The 17,462-nt window shown below is 48.6% G+C and overlaps 1 protein-coding gene across 6 annotated transcripts in view; it reads right to left on the minus strand.

Annotated features, from left to right (window-relative positions):
- The window catches only part of GATAD2A (GATA zinc finger domain containing 2A), a 98,459-nt gene extending 81,650 nt beyond the window's left edge, over window positions 1–16,809 (minus strand). Inside the window, exons 1-2 of one of the 6 annotated variants that reach the window (XM_019963775.2) lie at window positions 16,467–16,807; window positions 25–84 (exon numbers count right to left, since the gene is read on the minus strand). The gene's annotated coding sequence lies outside the window, so the exon portion shown is untranslated. Of the gene's footprint in view, window positions 1–24; window positions 85–2,507; window positions 2,742–16,466 lie in introns of those variants that run through there. The other 5 variants (XM_070792440.1, XM_070792439.1, XM_070792441.1 and 2 more) reach the window with 5 other exon arrangements.
- Window positions 16,810–17,462: the final 653 nt, after the last annotated feature.

Genomic DNA, 17,462 nt, shown 5'->3' on the forward strand with positions numbered 1-17,462 from the left:
AAACAAGTGAGAAAAACTACTTACAAGAGTTGAGAACTGGAACCTTTTAAATGCTTTATCATTCAATACTTAAAAGTCTTCTTTCTTAAAAAAAAAAAAAAGTAAAATACAGACACCAAAAAGTTTAAAACAAAAAACTACTGCTAATCCTAACCCAAAGATTTTGTTGACATCTTGCTACAAATCCTTCCAGGATTTTTTTCTATCAAAAGCAGCATTATTTCTTTCCTCTCTATCAAAATATAAGATTGTAGGATCTGCCAAATGATACTGCATTAATAGAGATGACTTGACATTTAAAAAAAAAATGATGTCATCTGAATGGAAATAACAATGCATCCAAATCATTAATACATTAATCCCATTCTCTACACCACATCCAAGATGACAGGCAATCCTCTGCAAAAACCAGCTTCAGAATTTTAGGGGCAGCAGAGGGGATGAAAGCTGAAGGGTGGGGGACTTAGCGAGGAGAGGGTCTAGCAGATCACTCTCAAAATCCCCAATCTAAACCGCTTCCTCCAAAAAAGGGCCAACTTTTCTGAGTTATAGGCTATAGAAGCGAAGCAATGGGGTGACTCTGTGGCTTGGTTCTTAAAAGCCACCTGGTAACTCTGCTCTCCAAGGACAAAGCAGGGCTAGAAACAGAGTTACCAGATCATCCCCCAACTCCAAGCAGAGGTGTACCGGAGCTTGGACAAGTACATGGCTTTGTGTTGTGGGAGCTCCCAGAAAATCCTCATACACAGCTTGCAAACGGGAGCATTCCTGGGCTCTGGTGCCCCACAGGGCAGGCGCAGGCCCAGCTCTACCTCTCTACTACTCAGCAGTCTTGGGCAAGCAGCCTGGCCTCCTGAAGTCCTGGCCTCCAGTTATCTCACCTGTAAAATGAAGACTATACTCTCCCTTCCCAAATCCGATTATTAGTGACACTGAAATAATATGTCTGTGAACTGAGCTTAGCATACAGTGGGCACTCAAATCGGGGCCAGTTTGATCTTTCCTCCACAGTTTGCTGTCAGGTCTAACAAGCTACCACCACTCTGGTGCCAGCGAACATTTCACGCAAGATTGAAGGCAGGAGGAGAAGGGGACGACAGAGGATAAGATGGTTCAATGGCCTCACCAACTTAGTGGCCATGAATTTGAGGAAGCTCCAGGAGTTGGTGATGGACAGAGAAGCCTGGCGTGTTGCAGTCCACGGGGTCGGAAAGAGTTGGACATCACTGAGTGACTGAATTGAACTGAACTTAAAAGAAAACTTGTAACCACTATCAGAAGAAAAAGAATATCAACAGGACAGTAGGTCCAAGACTGAAGGAACTGCACAGAAGGCTGTCTGTCCGGCAGTTTCTCTGTGCTACCACAGCCAGAAGGTGTCACTGTGTGAAATGGACACACAAGAACCACAGACTTAACCAGTACTGTGTACTCCGAGAAAACTGAAAGAAGTAAAAGGGTAAGGAAGAGAGAAAAATTAAAGGCTCAAGTGACTCACTCGGACTTTGATCTAGAGAATCCAAAGCTCTAAAGATAAGGATGAACCACACACGTAAAAAGGTAGAGTCAAATACACAAAATTAAGCAGTCCCTGCAAAATTCCCAGGGCAAGGGAGAAACGTGCACGCAGGTTTCCCAAGCCATTCAGTGCCTAAGGGAGGGGTCCCCATTCATTTCTGGGTCCCAGTGTTTACACACACACCAAGTGTCAGTCACGCTCTAGGCTAGGGCCCTGCCCATAAGCCTTTCCTTGTTGAAGTGATCAATTCCGATTCTTGGCAATAATCCCTTTAAAAGGCCAGCTGCTGCTGTCTAGTCACTGATGCCAACCCTTTCCAGGTGGGAAAAAAAAAATCAATACAGCCAACGCCTAGATGGAGAGGCAAATTTAAAGTATAAGGCCCTGAGAAAGGCCGGAACCCAGAGAGGGGGAAGGGTCCCGTGGCTCCCCGGGGTCAGGCAGGAAGGGCGCGAGCCGGGGGGAGGGCCAGCCCTGCAGGCGTGGGCGCGCGGGGACTCTTATTCTGACACGGGATCCGCAGCCGCCGTCGCCGTCGCCGCGGGGTTCAGCGCCGCGGCCCGGCCTGCCCGCGACCCTCGTCTCCCGCCCGGGACCCCCGCCCCGCGCGCCCACGTGCCACTGCCCCCATGCCCGTCCCGGACGCTCGGAAGCTGCACCTGGCCCCGACTCTGACCCCCAGAGAAAGCGCAAGAGGAAGAGGGGCGACGCCGCGACTTTCTGGGACCCCCGCCCGGCCCGGCCCCCACGTGCCCGGGCAGCGTCGGAGCGCGGAACTTTCCAGGGCAGCGCGAGGAGGACGCTCCCGGAATACAAGGAGTAGAACTCGCTCGCTCTCACTTTTCCACGCTCGCATCGGGGTCCCTCACAGCCCCCAGACCTTCCGACCCTGACCACCCCACACCGCCCCTGCCGCTCCAGTCTCCCTCACGCGACCCCGGCCCTGACCCCAGCCCCCGCCCCCCGCCAAGTTTGGTCCGGAACTTACCGGGCCGCGGGCCGGCCGGGCCCTAGGACAGTGTGCGGATTCAAGGGGCCGCGGGGCCGGGGTCAGGGTCGCCTGCGGGGCCGGGCGGCCGAGGGGCTGGGGGCGCTTGGCCGCGCGCGCTCGCTCCGCCTGTGGGGCCGCCCGGGCCCGCGGCGCTCGCTCCGCCGGTCCGCCCGCCCGCCCGCGCCGCCGGCCAGATAATGCGCCCCTCGGCCGCACACATGGAGCCCGGCGCCGGCGTCACCGCCCGGGACATGCGCACCAGGTCAGCGCGCCCGGCCCGCGGCCCCCAAAACACCGGGGAGCTCTTAAAGGCGACGCCGCCCGCCCGCGCCCGGCTGGGCGGGGCTAGACGGTTTGTGGGCGGGGCCTGGTATTGGTGGGCGGGGTCAGTTGACCGGCACCGCCCCGGAAGCACCGCCCCTCCCGACCGCCCTCCACGGGACGCCCTGCCCCGTGCGCCGGTTTCCCACGAGGGCTCGGGCGGGCTCCTGTAGCAGCGCCGAAGGGTCGTCGCCAGCTCACCCGCGCGGCACAGCCGAGCGGGCCGCGCCCAGGGCTGACTCACGGCGCGCTCACTGCTGATCTCGCTCCAACTGGGCTGCGAGACATCCAGCAACTGCTTCTGAAAACCGAGGTTCGAATGCCACCCCCGCGGGGTCGACACACAGAAGTTCCCCTCCAGGGGATCGGCAAAACCATAATTCCTCCAGCTCAGTAAAGAGAGTTGTACAAAGTAAGCGCCAGACCCACCCACTTAAAAACACTTAAGAGATGACTGCTTTCCTTCTCCAGTTACCTCCCAATCTGCCCCGTGCCTCTAGGAGAAGGTGAAACCTCCCAAGAAAGCAAATCTGCGCCCTTCCCTCTGCAGTGACGTGGAGGAAACACGGCAAACAGTCTAACCCGAGAGGATGGGCTTTGGAGATATCCAACTACATAAAGCAAAATACAATTTTAATAGGGAAAATAAAATATCTTGTATTCCAAGAAGCTCTCAAAAAAAAAAAAAAAAAAAGAAGCTCTCAATATCAAGGTTAGGTTCTGAAGAATCACCAAAAAGGCCCTTCCCAAGTTCTTTTTATGAAAGTCAAGTCGCTCAGTCGTATCGACTCTGCGATCCCGTGGACTGTAAGTCTACCAGGTTTCTCTGTCCATGGGATTCTCCAGGCAAGAATACTGGAGTGGGTTGCCATTTCCTTCTCCAGGGGATCTTCCCGACCCAGGGATCGAACCCAGGTCTCCTGCATTACAGGCAGACACTTTACCCTCTGAGCCACCAGGGAAGCCCAGGGAAGCTCTTTTTATGGCATTTATACAAATAATTCAGGATGAGACACCTAGTTAACACATCCTGATACATATTCATCAAGTGAAACAAAGTTTCACCAAACATACCTTTACCACTTGAAATGTACTGATATTTTTCTACTTCATTTTTTCAAAGAGAATCAATATAATTCTGACCCACAACTGGTCTTGACCCCAAACTTTAAAAACAATGTAGAATAAGTTTTACAAATAAAAAGTTTTCTGCCATGTTTCACACCCCCCCCCCGCCCCCGCCCTCAATAAGAAGTTCAAAAAAGCCCATTTTAATTGTGAGTTCCATACCTAACTGGCAACTTTTTGTTGCTGATTCCACCCCCTGCTGCTAAGTCACCTCAGTCCTGTCAGACTCTGTGCTACCCCAGAGACAGCAGCCCACCAGGCTCCCCCGTCCCCCAACCCACCCAAAAAATCTTCCAAGGGCTTAAAGCCAATATCTGGTACAATCTCTCCAGGGCCAAAAGAGAAGCATTCCTCAAACTAAAAATGATACAAAATACAAGTTGTTGGCCCGCAGACACCTTGCCTGACCCAGTTTTGTCAACAATTTGCTTTGCTACAAAGAAATTTAAATGTTCAAATTCAAAAACCAAACAAAAACATTTTATTCTCAAACAGGTAACTGGGTAGAGGAATGCAGAAAAATCCCTGATCCCAGAGGCAAAGGTAAAGCAAATATGATCTTCACTCTAATTTGGCAGCTCTGTATTTTGAGAACTGCTTTACTCAACAATTAATCAGGTGATGTATATTAAAGCAATACAAGCAAAATATTACCTCACTGCTCCTCAACTGGGTCGTGATTAATCCTACTTAATTAAATACAGACACAGCAAAGTGTGGTCAGGTGGGAGATCCAAGACTTGAGCCTGACATAGGGATCCCAGAATCTGAGCTGGCAAACCCTGTGTCAATCACCCAGGTGACAACCATCCTGTTTTAAAGAGGAAGGCATCAGCTGTGACGCAGTAATGACACGGCCCCATGGACTGAGATGCGAATTAGTGACAGGTGGTCCTCCAAAGAATAGTGCCAACTTCTCTGGCTGGCAAAGGGTGATAGGAAGAGAGGACCAAGTGTGTAGATGGAAAAAGTGATGGTGAATCCAGACCTGTTTGGAGTCCCAGATGCTCAGGTGGGTGAATGCTGATGCTGCTTGGCTTTGAGGCCTTGTGCCATAGTACTGGACTAAACAGCAAACAGTTCAGCTGGTGATTAAGAAATATGCTGCAATCACCTGCAGATGCCATTCTAAAACTGAAAACACTAAGAGACAAGTAGGGCTAGAACTATGTTTCTCTTGAAGTTTTTTCCCTCTGCCCTAAGAACAGGCAGTCACTTAATACTTATAGATGCCAGTTAACATAAAAACACTTCTGTTATTAGGTTAAACAAAATTTTCTGCCAAATTCACTTCATATCGTTCAGATCCTTGCTAATAATAGCCAACCCTCCTTCCACCCTAACCACTGAAGAAATATTCTAATTATCGCTCTAATGTACTATTAGATAAACTTCCAAACACCATCTGAGCTAAATTCCTGTACAACAGAGGGACTGACGAAAAGAAATTTGGGCCAAATTCCATGTTCGTGTCCTCATTTATAAAGCAGAAATTCATCAAAGGCTCCAAAATAGTGTGAAACTGAAAAGGAGTAGCATCACCTACTGAATGTTTAAGGTACTGTACTTTTTGGGTTTTAATCAGAAAATTGAAGTTTCTGCTGGACAAAAATTTAAGATGTCTTACGTGATAAACAAGAACTGGATTTTGTAGGCTGGGGAGCCTAGAGGCACCAGCTCAACAAGTTCACAGGCTGGTGGCACAGAAAGACACAGAATGATTTCAATGCAGAAAATGCATTTGTAGGAAAGACAGGACTCACAGAGGAAAGGACTGCTCCCCTCCCTGGGAAGGGCTCTGGGAAATCTTTGCAGATGTGACATTTGAGCCAGCTCTTAATGGATGGACATCCTAGGCACCGAGAATAGCAGAGGCAAGGGGCCAGAGCTGGCTACTCCTGGAGTGGCTTCGGCGCAGAAAGGGCTGAAAAGGGGTGGATTCATTATCCTTTAAACTTTCTAGTTGGCTTTCTCTCTCAGAATGCTTAAATTCACAAGCTAAGCAGCCCTAGTTATGAAGACTTTAACCAATTTTCAGATTGCCGCTATCAAACAGTGATACTAAGCTCCAACTTGTATTCTAAGAAGCTCTCCAAAGAATAAACAGGTTGTTCATTCAAGTTTAAAAAAAAAAAAAAGGGACTTCCCTCATGGTCCAATGGCTAAGACTCTGAGCTCCCAATGCAGGGGACCCGGGTTGGATCCCTGGTCAAGGAACTAGCTCCCACATGCTGCAACTAACTCCCAGTGCAGCCAAATAAAAAATAAATACATATTTTTTAAAAGGCACCCTTATGACAAAGAGCACTAGACTTCCCTGGTGTCCGGTGGTTAAGAGTCTACCCCTGGTCCGGGACGGTTCCACATGCTGAGGGACAGCTAATCCTGTGCACAACTACTGAGGCCCGCAAACCCTGGAACCTGTGCTCTGCAAAAGAAAAGCCACAAGGAGAAGCCAGTGCAACACAACCAGAGAGGAGTTAGCTCAACGCAACTAGAGAAAGCCCGCGTGCAGCAACAAAGACCCAATGCACCAAAAATTAATACATAAACACAGACATAAATAGTTAAAAACAAGATTATTTAAAAAGAAAGAAAGCAAAAGAGCACTGACTGCTTTCCACACTTTGCATTTTTAGTACTCTAAAGTCTAAAACTATTTTCATTGAGTTTAGAGACAATATAACCACAGTCTCTAAGAGGATTATTTTTAAGTTTCTTATTTCACCCCAAATTCATATTCAGATGGTGAGATTACAAAGCAATTGGGTTGGGAAAGGAAAAGATTCGTTTCTATGTGAATTTCATTTCCCTAGTACGTTGATATTTTTTGTACGTTCTTCAAGGACCAGAAAAGAGTTAAAGAGGATGTACTTTAAGAAAAATACAAGACTCCCAACACATTACAGCTGCTACCACAAATGTCACTGTTTAAAAACAATCACAAAAAATAAAAAAATAAAAACAATCACAACACTTTTACACTAGTCTTGGAGTTTGTGGGAGATATCAGCTCCTGTTTGCCTCATCCCAGGAAAGCTCTCTGAAGTGCAGCTCTCTGGAGATGAGCCGCCTTGTCAACACGTGTTTGAATATCCTTTCTAACCACGACTCTGAGCACTTCGTGTCAATGCAACATAGAGTTCAGGCTCCGTGTGTTAGTCTCTGTGACCCTGATGATACCCCTCTATTACAGGGTTCTGAGCACAAGTGCTTCCCTCAAGGGTTAAATACAAACTGCTAAGAAGTATCACTGTGACCCGTGAACCGGAAGTGTATCTCCCACTCTGTCTTCATCTGCATGTGTCACCAGTTGGCAAGGAGTATCTCTTTTGTGTCTATACATGGCTGACAAAAAAAAAAAGCACACCTAATTTAGATCTATTTTAAGTCTTTGAAAAGTTAGTCAGTGAACCATGTTTTCTATGAATTAAAGAATTAAAAGGGAAAAAAATCAGAAGACGACCAGGAAAAAAAAAAAAAAAGTGCTATATGACAGTCTTAAGTCTAGAAATAAATCTATTCAAACCCGCTTAACAAAGAAACTGTTAGTCACATCATTCATTTGCTAATAAACATCCTTGGTTTAGACATGAAGACAAACATACTTTAAAACCTTAGTATCCAGTTCATACCTCCATCTCCCAGTTATTAAATGGCTGATCTTCCAACCTGACATAGGAAGGAGGAAAACATTCCTCCCAAAGTTTTCCTAATAGGATGAGTACTTGCCGCCTCCACTGGTGCCCAGCATTTTACTATAGAAAATACATGAGGTGGGTCTTTCTAGTTTTCTCCCTCACAGCTTGCCCTATTCCATGCTGACCTAGTCAAGCCTACAATTTTACCAACTCCTGGTTTGAGACCAGTAAAATCTTTTCTTCAAATTTGGGTCAAAAATCAACCTTCACCATATGTAAAATATATAGACAATGAGGATTTGCTGTATGGTTCAGGAAACTCAAACAGGGGCTCTGTATCAACCTAGAGGAGTGAGATGGGGTGGGAGATGGGAGGGAGGTTCAAAAGGAAGGGGACAGATGTATACCTATGGCTGATTCATGTTGAGGTTTGACAGAAAACAACAAAAATCCTGTAAAGCAATTATCCTTCAATAAAAAATAAAATTTTTTAAAAATCAACCTTCAGTATAGATACTTTAAGAGGATAAAAATAAACTTGAAATCTCTATAAATATAAAATATAAAGCCTAAACCTTGAAAATGTCATGCAAGTTAAAAAACTGTTCTGCATGTTAAGAATTTTAGACCAGCTTAGGGCTTCCCTAGTGGCTCAGTAGTAGAGAAGCCACTTGTCAATGCAAGGGACGCAGGTTCAAGCCCTGACTCAGGAAGATGCCACATGCCACAGAGCAACTAACCCGGTGCACTGCAACTACTGAGTCCGCACTCTAGAGCCCGGGAGCTGCAACCACCGAGACAACATGCCACAACTCCCGAAGTTGTCCCGCGTGTCCAGAACCCGCCTTCCGCAGTGAGATGCCAGGGCACTGCAACTAGAGCACAGCCCCACTCACCACAACTGGAGAAAAGTCTGTGCGGCAATGAGGACCCAGCACAGTCAAAAATAAATCAATACAGTTTTTAAAATAAATTTTAATGACAATTCTCAAAGAAAAGAAAACATTCAAAAACAGGGACTTTCCTGGTGGTCCAGTGGCTAAGACTGCGCTCCCAGTGCAGGGAGCCCAGGTTCTATTCCTGGTCAGGGCACTAGATTCCACATGCCACAACTAAAGCTCCTGCGTGCTGCAACTAACACTCAGTGCAGCTGAAATATATAAATGTTAAAAGAAAAATCAGAAGCAGTCCCCATTATCTGTCCTCCATGTAGACTGCATACTATTACAAAGACAGTCTGTACAGTCTGATTTCACTAGCCACCACCGGTTTCTGATTGAAAATACTTATTCAGAGGTCAATTTAAATACAACTTTATAGTTCAATCTTGAATCCTACTATGACACATTTTATAAGACTCTCTACTTTTGAAGGTGACTGAGCTTTTCTTGCCAAAGGTGCTCCATTCAAACTGATTTTTAAGTGAGCATAACCACCTCAGGTCAAGAGAATTCACCAGACTGTTTTTCACATCCAGGTGCTTGATGATGCCCATGCTGTTCCTCTCCCGTGAATGCCCAGTCACCTAAAAAGGAGCTCTCCACATTTCCCCTTCCCTTGCAGGCTCTCCAATCCATCCCTCCTTCCACATTCCAGTTGCAGCATTTTGCTGCACTTTCCAGTTCAGGAACCTCTCTTTTCCTAGCAGCATATGAGGGCCACTGTATCCAGCCAGGCGCCTAACCCTTAACAAGTTAAATGAGCACTCCCATCACACTCGAAGGTAAGGGTTTTACTGTAACATACTGCAGGCGCATAGTGTGTAAGTTTGAGCCTTTTTCCTAGTCACCCTGTCATGCTTCAGAAGGCACGGCAAGTCCACAGGATATACCAAGGTGATGCAGCGGTGGTGGCAGCAGCAGCAGGGGCAGTCTAAGGCTACAGTGAACTAAGGGAACCCATTGGGAAAAACCAGCCAATCCAGGACCCTCCAGCTCAGGGGTCCCCAGCCTCTGGGAATGCCTGATGATCTGAGGTGGAGCCGATGTACCAACAGAAACAAAGTGCACAATAAATGTAACGCGCCGGAATCATCCCAGAACCCTCCTCCTTCCCTCCGGTCCTCCATGAAACCAGCCCCTGGTGCCAAAAAAATTGAGAACTGCTGCTCTAGATCACTGGCCCTCAGTCATAAACAGCAGCCTGTGGCCCCAACATGGACTGGTTTGCTCTTAGGCAGTGTTAACTGCCATTGGTAGCTATCGGGTGCCAACCTCAAGAGGAATAGCCAGCCTTGGTATGCTTCTATAACAATTACCTTTACTGTTGTTCTTTAGTTGCTAAGTCGTGTTTGACTCTTTGCGACCCCATGGACTGTAGCCTGCCAGGCTCCTCTGTCCATGGGATTTTTCAGGCAACAATACTGAAGTGGGTTGCCATTTCCTCCTCCAGGGGATCGCCTGTTTTGGCAGGCGGATTCTTTACCACTGAACCACCCAGGAAGCTACCTTTACTAAGCACCTACAACAGTCTGGCTGCTTGCTTCGTGCTTACCATCCCCACCAGCAAATGAAGAGACTGAGGCTCCAATGTTAGGCCACTTTCCTAAGGGCACAGAGCCAGCAAGTGGCAGAATCTGGCCTTCTGGCTCTAAAGTTTCTATTGCACACAGGGCCTCCCATGGCACTTTTTACCAAGCAGTAAAGACAAATAACAGCAAACGATTATCCAAGAACACACTCTTGCAGAAGGACCTATCTACTGTCGCTTCCGTAAGTTCTATACACATCTCCAGAGCAGCCTTTTGCAGGCAAGCTACTGCAGGGAACCTTGTGATAATGCAACAGGAAACTGTCCTGTTAACCACCCTGCCAGACAGTCCTGAATCTGTGGGTACATGAGCTGGGCCCCCAGCCCTGCTAAGTGTAGGTCCACTAGCTCCCAGCTCTGACAGAGCAGCTTACTGAGCAAAAAGTGAGAGCCTAACATGTTTTCTATGCTCACACTGGAGCCTAAGAACGCAGCCTGGAGGGCGGGGAACAGGAAGTGAAGAGAGAGCAAGCATCCACTTCCCAAGGGCAGCAGAGCCCAGAGGTGGGAGTCTGATCACGTGCACAGTTGCAATACTTGTCCACGCCCACTTCCGGCCTCCGCTTTCCTCTTCACCTCAGAAGTCAGTACTTGGGTGGAGAGAAAGGAAAAGAAGACTACCAGGAACTCCTTGTAATATGCTCCCTCTCCCCTGGAACCTGGGCCCTGAATGAGTATCCACCCCTGCTCTCTGGCTCCACCCCTCACAAATACACTTACTTAAGAAAAACACCTGTCACATGATTGCTCTACGTGGACTAACATCAAATCTGGACCACAACACAGGAAAATCAAACTAGTGCTTCCCCAGTCCCAGTATAAGAAGGAACCGTAGGGCAGAGGGAACTCCGCCAAGAATACTACAAGATAAAGCAACTTAGCTCTTCGAAACTCACCTTTCCATTGCCATAAACAACAGCCAAGTACTACCCTTGTCTGATTTTTTTTAAGAGATTCCAAATGACGCAAGAGGACATTTAGAGTTGTGTATCTCTTTGCATATCTGGGCTTCCCAGGTGGCACTAGTGGTAAAGAACCTGCCTGCCAGTGCAGGAGAGAGAAGAGACATGGGTTCAGTCCCTGGATTGGGAAGATCCCCTGGAGAAGGGCACTGCTGCCCACTCCAGTATTCTTGCCTGGAGAATCCCACGGACAGAGGAGCCTGGTGGGCTACAGTCCATAGGGTCGCACAGAGTTGGACAAGACTGAAGCAACTTAGCATGCATGCATGCATCTCTTTGCATAATAGGCACTGCCATGAAGAAATACCACGGGATTCCAAAAACACATTGCCACTAGCTTCAGGAGAAGCAAAGCTGAAAATGCTCTGGGAAATAACCGTTCCAGAATCCCTTTTGTTTCTCCAAGACTATAGCCCCAGTCATCCTGGATCAACTAGTGCCAAAAGCCAACAATCAACTGGGAAAACACCATAATTTCTGCCTTCTTTCAGAGGGAGGAAACAGAAAAAAAGAGTCCAGTGAGGAAATTAGAAGGGTAGTAAGGTTTCACTTCCAAACCTTCAAGAAACCCTACCCCAAAGTCTCAACATCCAGGGATATTCTCAGAGAAGCCCTGAGATAGTCGTTCATTTATTTGTCTCTGACCAGGACTTAAGGTCCTAGAGGCCTGACTGCATCTCTCTAGCCAGCTCACTGCCAGACTTCCAGCACCGAGCATGGTGTGCCTGGTGCATCACTGGCGCCCACTTATTGCTGAATTATCTGCTGGCATAGGAAGTTATACCAGCCAGAAGATCTAACACTTTCTATTTTCCAATTCAATTTAAGTTACATTAAAAAACAAAAACCCTACCTTAGGGCCACACAGGAAAACTCGTAGCAAGTTAAGCCCTTACTTGAGTGTTCAAACGTCCCTTATATGCCAGTTTGGAGGGATAAATTCATATCCAAGCAACACACCCATATAGACAAAGGCAGACAGTGTGCAGAGAGGATAATGTCAAACTTAAAACTAGAAATTCAAAATAACAACATCCATTCATTTGAATAGAACAACTCCATAGAATAGTTTCCAATTTCGAAAGAGGTCAGCTTCTTTCTTATCATCAAAATCCCGCAGGGATTTAATGCCCCCCAGTGCTGTCTCCAACAGGAAGGAAATCCTGACTTCCCCAGCTATTTCAGTTACATAAATCAACAGTTTATCATCCAGAGTTAGAAGCTGGGCAGTGTTGGGACCCACATGCCTTTTAGAGCAGCCTACCAACGGATAACCACGTTACATTACATCTAATGAATGTACCTAGATCAATATCATTTCTAACTATCCAAGGGTTTTTATTGCTGTAAGGATCTTTCAATTCAAAAAAAAAAAGGTTTAAAAAACTTCCTGTTAGATAAAAGAGATGAGATGGTGGCGCCACCATCCACCAAAGTGAAGTCTGTGGTACATAAGAGACATAATTTCAGAAGGGATAATAATCCCTTTAAAGTTCTTAACCTTGTGTTTTATATTTTAAAAATAATAAACTTTGCTCTTTTCCCATATAATGGAATAAATGTCCTTAAGATAATTAAGACAAATTTAAGACTGGCAGATATTTCTGAGCTTCAACAGTTAAATTCACTGTGTGTGTATGAAAAAGAGAGGGAGAGGGGGAGTGGAGGGCAGAGGAAGGGAGAGGGGATATTTTTTGGAGGGAACCCTTTTCTTCTAACTTGGGAGCAATGCAGTGGAGGCCTAGCTCAGATTTCTCACTCACTATTCCCCTGCAACCCAGGGTGTAGCTATCAGAGACAAGTGCCATCTGTCCCCACATGAATAAGTGAAAAAGGCTGAGCCCAACTCATCAGGCCCAATTTTAAGGCTTTCACTAATTGCTAAGAAAAACAGCTTCTCAGAAAAAAAAAGTGTCCTGCCCATTCATTCCAGTCCCCATCCACAGAGGTTGAGTTAGCACCTCCACAGTTCTCTGGATATTTGGGACCTCAAGGTGAATTCTGATCTCACGGGCACTACGCTACACACTCAATGTACTATTATTGTGTGGCAACAAATGCCTTTGTACATCACGTTTGCAGTCTTTTGTCCCCAAATCTGATCCATTACCCGAAAAGAATGGTTTGTCTTCCAAGGTTCTAATATAAGAAGAGATCACTTATCGGGTTGCATATCCTTCAGTAAAGCGGTCCCAAAATCTGGCCTAGGATCCTATATGGTTCACCTTCCTTTTCTTCCTACAATTCAAGTTTGTAATAATCTTCTATCCGGCCTGTGGTCTAATTATAGTAATATATCTCCTTGTCCTTAACTCACAGGTTACCCCGTTTTACAGAGGGAGAAAGCAAGGCCAAGGCAAACACAAACCCCTGCCACAAAGCCAATCTATCTCACAACTGCTATCTGAACGTGGAAAAATGCTAGACCCAGATAGGCAGTGGATTTTGCAAGAGACAAGTTTCTTTCTCTTTGCTCTTCAGGCATATTTAGCCTTGGCAAAATATCAAATGCTTCCTGGTCGGGGAGTCCAGGCCAGAACCATAGTCTCCTGAGCACAACACCCAACCTTTACTGCACACCAACCACGTGCTAGATGCTGCGCTGGCTGCCTCCGGCTCATTATCCCAGATTCATTCATTCACACATCTAGGAAGCACTTCCCATCTGTAGGCACCTTCACACATATTCACGGAGATGTGACCCCCCTCAAATATTTAGTAATGTGCTAATCTTGTGCCAAAACTTATCTAAGGCCACACAGCTAGGAAGGACAGGCCCAGAATCTGAATCAGGTCCTTCTGACTTCAAAGCTCCCCCTTCCCTAACCCTGCTGGTCCTGTGGGTTTCATTTCAAATAATAAACATGTGCCAGCACTTCTCTGCCCTATCTCAGGACATCTTAAGCCCTGAGTTCCCCACCATCTTCCTTTTCCCTTCAGGGCAGTGCCTACAGCTGACCAGGAAGAGGCAGCAGAGAAGCAACCAGGTCTGGGGCAGCTTCCTGCCTGGACTTGACTACTGCAGGAGCAGAGGGCCCAGGAAACTCTCCAAGCCCTTCTCCACAGAAGAAAATAGCTCGAGTTGAAACTTGTGTCCACATGGTCCACCGACAGATTTAGAACTCAAATTATAGCCTCGGCAGGAGTCTTCACAAAGGACGCAAATTAAGCAAGACCCAGATGGAAATGAACAGGAGAGAGACAGTCTTAAGTCAAACTGTAAAGTGAACTGCAGTTCTAGCAGTCAGAGGGAAGAGCTGGTTGAAATGCTAAACCAAACAAGTTCAGCCTATATTTCGGAACTCCAGGAACATTTCTCCCCACGTTTTTAGCCTGAGACTTGTGCATGGACACGAAGTGGTTACAAGTTACTCAGGTTTCAAATTGAGTTCATTCCTGTCCTTTGGACCATCTCTCAATGCCAGCATTCATCAACTTGGGCTCCAGAGAGCTCTGCGTTTGGCAAAACAGATAAAATTAGCTACTGGAGTGAACTTGGAATCCAGGGTGGGCCACTAAAATAAAGTACACATGAGATTTGTAAAAGCCACGTAAAAACTTCCTTTGAGCCAAGCTGAAGTCACCTAACTTAGAGAAATGAATTCAAATCCCCTGTTCTCTGCCTCCCTTCCTCCCTTGATCGAAGGTGACCCATTTCCTGCTTCTTGCCTTGCCTTTCAAACCAGAGTGTCCCACAAACTGAAGATCCACTAGAGATCAAGGGGTAAATGAATCGACCTCAGGAGAGAAAACACAGCAGGAAGACCTGAATGAGCGTTGTTTTTTTTTTTTCTTCTCCTTTTGCAGGGGTGGGGGTGAGTTCTAGCGTGCAGAGGAGGACTGAGGATGGGACAGGAAGTGGGTCAGTCCCACAACATGAAGGTGTGATAATGGGGTACAGTGCTCCAGCCCTGTCCGTCCTGTCTCTGCACTGGCCTGACCACACTGTAGTGGCCCCATAACTCAAACATGGAGTAACCACAATTGTCATTTGACAACAGCTCTTGCTCCCCCAAATCTAGCAGGCCTTAAAGGATAAGAGAAAACAGCGTTTTGTTTTTTGCCTGTCTCCCAATTTCCCTTCCAGCCACAATTTCCCTCCAGGTCCTCTGAAGCTGAGGTAAAAATTCAGAGAATACCCCTAATCTGGCCAGAAAGAAGACTGAAAGTGGGAGGGGCATATTTCTGATCTCTCCTTCCAGAACAGAAGTTGAGTACCAAAAACAGAAACAGGGGTCTGAAGTTGGGGTCTCAAAGGAAAAGTGAAGGAAGAGTTTTTGCATTAAAGAATCAGGAGGGAAACCTTAGGAAAGGGGAAATGTCCTCAGGCAAGTGGAAGGAGAACCCCTGGGAATGGAGGGGGACCCTTCAGAGAAGTGAAGAAACTCATTCCCTCTTCAATCAGAGAGAGGGTATCTTGAAAGAGTGGAGGCACACTTCAGGGATGTGAGGAGCCTAATAAAGTGGGACATTTCATTTTAGGAGGAGAACCTCTGGAGAAGCCAGGGACCCCTCCAAACACTGCGGCACCCATAGATTAGCAGGAGTCCCCACAAAATGGAAACTGTTTTGGAAAAGTGGGGAACATTTCTTCAGACAAATGAGGATCCAGTCATTAATACGAGCACTTTGGAGTAGTGGGCCCCTCAGGAAAATGGAGGTACTCATCAAAAAGTTAGGGGTCCCATCAAAAGTGGGGACAACTCAAAAAAGTGGGGAACACCTCCAAGAAGGATTCTGACAGAAGCAGGAACACCTCAGATTAGTTGAGGGGAGCCAAGGGGGAGGCCACCCAAAGAACTGGGGACAGAGAAGCAGGGAGAGCAACGCGGAAAGGTAGGGAGGAAGGGGAACCTATGAAAAGTAGGGGACGCCTCAAAAAAGCAAGGGCAAAAAAGGAACACAGTACACAGTGGGACAACAGCTCCGAGAAGCAGGGTTCTCCTTAAAGAGGTGGGGGTCCCCCAGAGAACTGAGGGGCAGGGTCCCCTAGAAACAGGGGTATCTCCTCAGAGAAGTGGCGGCCCCTCAGCGAAGATGGGGGTCGGTCCCAGAAAAGGAGACGGTCCCACATAAAAAGCAACCGCTCGGAGAAGCAGGGGTCCCCTTAGAGAAGTTCAGAGGAGGTGCCTCAGAGACGCGGGGCCCTCAGAAAACGGGCCCCTTAACGAAGCAGGAGGTCCCTCAAAGAGATGGGGCACCCTCAGGGAAGGGAGGCTCCCCTCAGAGAGGCAGGGTCCCTTAGAGAAGCAGGTTCCCCCAGACAAGAGGGTCCACGCATGGAAGCGGCCCCCTCGGAGAAGCGGAAGCCCCAGAGAAGCCCGGGGCACCGGAAGCCGGGGACCCGCCACCAGCGGCGTCCGCCCCTCACTCACCGAAGTTGCTCGGCGCCTCTGCGGGCGGCTGCTGGGCCCCAGACGGCCTCGGGTGGCAGGGTCGGATCCCGTCCGCTCGGGTCTCGCGGCGGCAGCTCCCTCAGGTGGCGCCCGCGGCGGCGCCCGCGGCGGCGACAGGACGACGGACGATCGACCGACTGACTGCGCGGGCGGCGCGGAGCGCGTTCGGGCAGCGGGGGTGCGCGTGCGCGCGCCGGGGCGCTGACCCCGGGCGGGAGGAGCCGCCGCGCCGCGCTCGAAGCCGCCGCTTGGTCTCGCCGCTCCGTCTCACACTGAAATTGCCCGCTTCGCAGCCCGGCTTCCCCGGTTGCTAGGCAGATTTCGCCTCTCACACTTCCGGGTTGAGGCACGTCTCACCGAGTGGCGGCGCCGCAGGCCAATGAGGTCCGGCCAGGGTTCCCGGGATCCGCACCCCGGAGAGGGTGTGGCCAGCCTAGTGACGGACAGCATTCGGCGGCCAATGAGCATACGGGCCGGCTGGCCCTCGGGATCGCGCCGGGAGCTTGGGCGGGCCCGAGGAGGCGGGACAAGATGAATGACATGCGATTTGCCAATGGGAGAGTGGAGCGGACCTCAGGTCCAGTGAGGGCTCTTCGGGGGCGGGGCTTTAGCTTCGGGGCAGGAACACCGCGAGGGCGGGGCGTGAGGACGAGTCAATCCGTGGTCGGCTGCTCGGACACTGGCGGGGGGTTCTGCCCGGCTACCCGGCGGCCGACAACTGTCTGGGCAGGGGGTTCCCCGCAGTGCTCAGCAGGGGCGCCCCACCCACAATGCACCGGAGGCGGCTTAGGCCGGCCGGGCGTGGAGCGGTTACGCCGGGCAGTGGGCGGGGCCGCATGAGGCGCGCTCTAAGGACTCTGGGCGAACTGTGGCCAGCTCTTGTTCCCTAGGGGATTCGTTGCCCTGGGCTCTCTTCTGACTAGAGTCACGGGTTCGACCCTCTTCTGAGGAGAACTTTGAGGAATCTTACCCCTG

Source organism: Bos indicus, chromosome 7 (genome assembly GCF_029378745.1).
Source record: "Bos indicus isolate NIAB-ARS_2022 breed Sahiwal x Tharparkar chromosome 7, NIAB-ARS_B.indTharparkar_mat_pri_1.0, whole genome shotgun sequence".
Classification (NCBI taxonomy): domain Eukaryota; kingdom Metazoa; phylum Chordata; class Mammalia; order Artiodactyla; family Bovidae; genus Bos; species Bos indicus.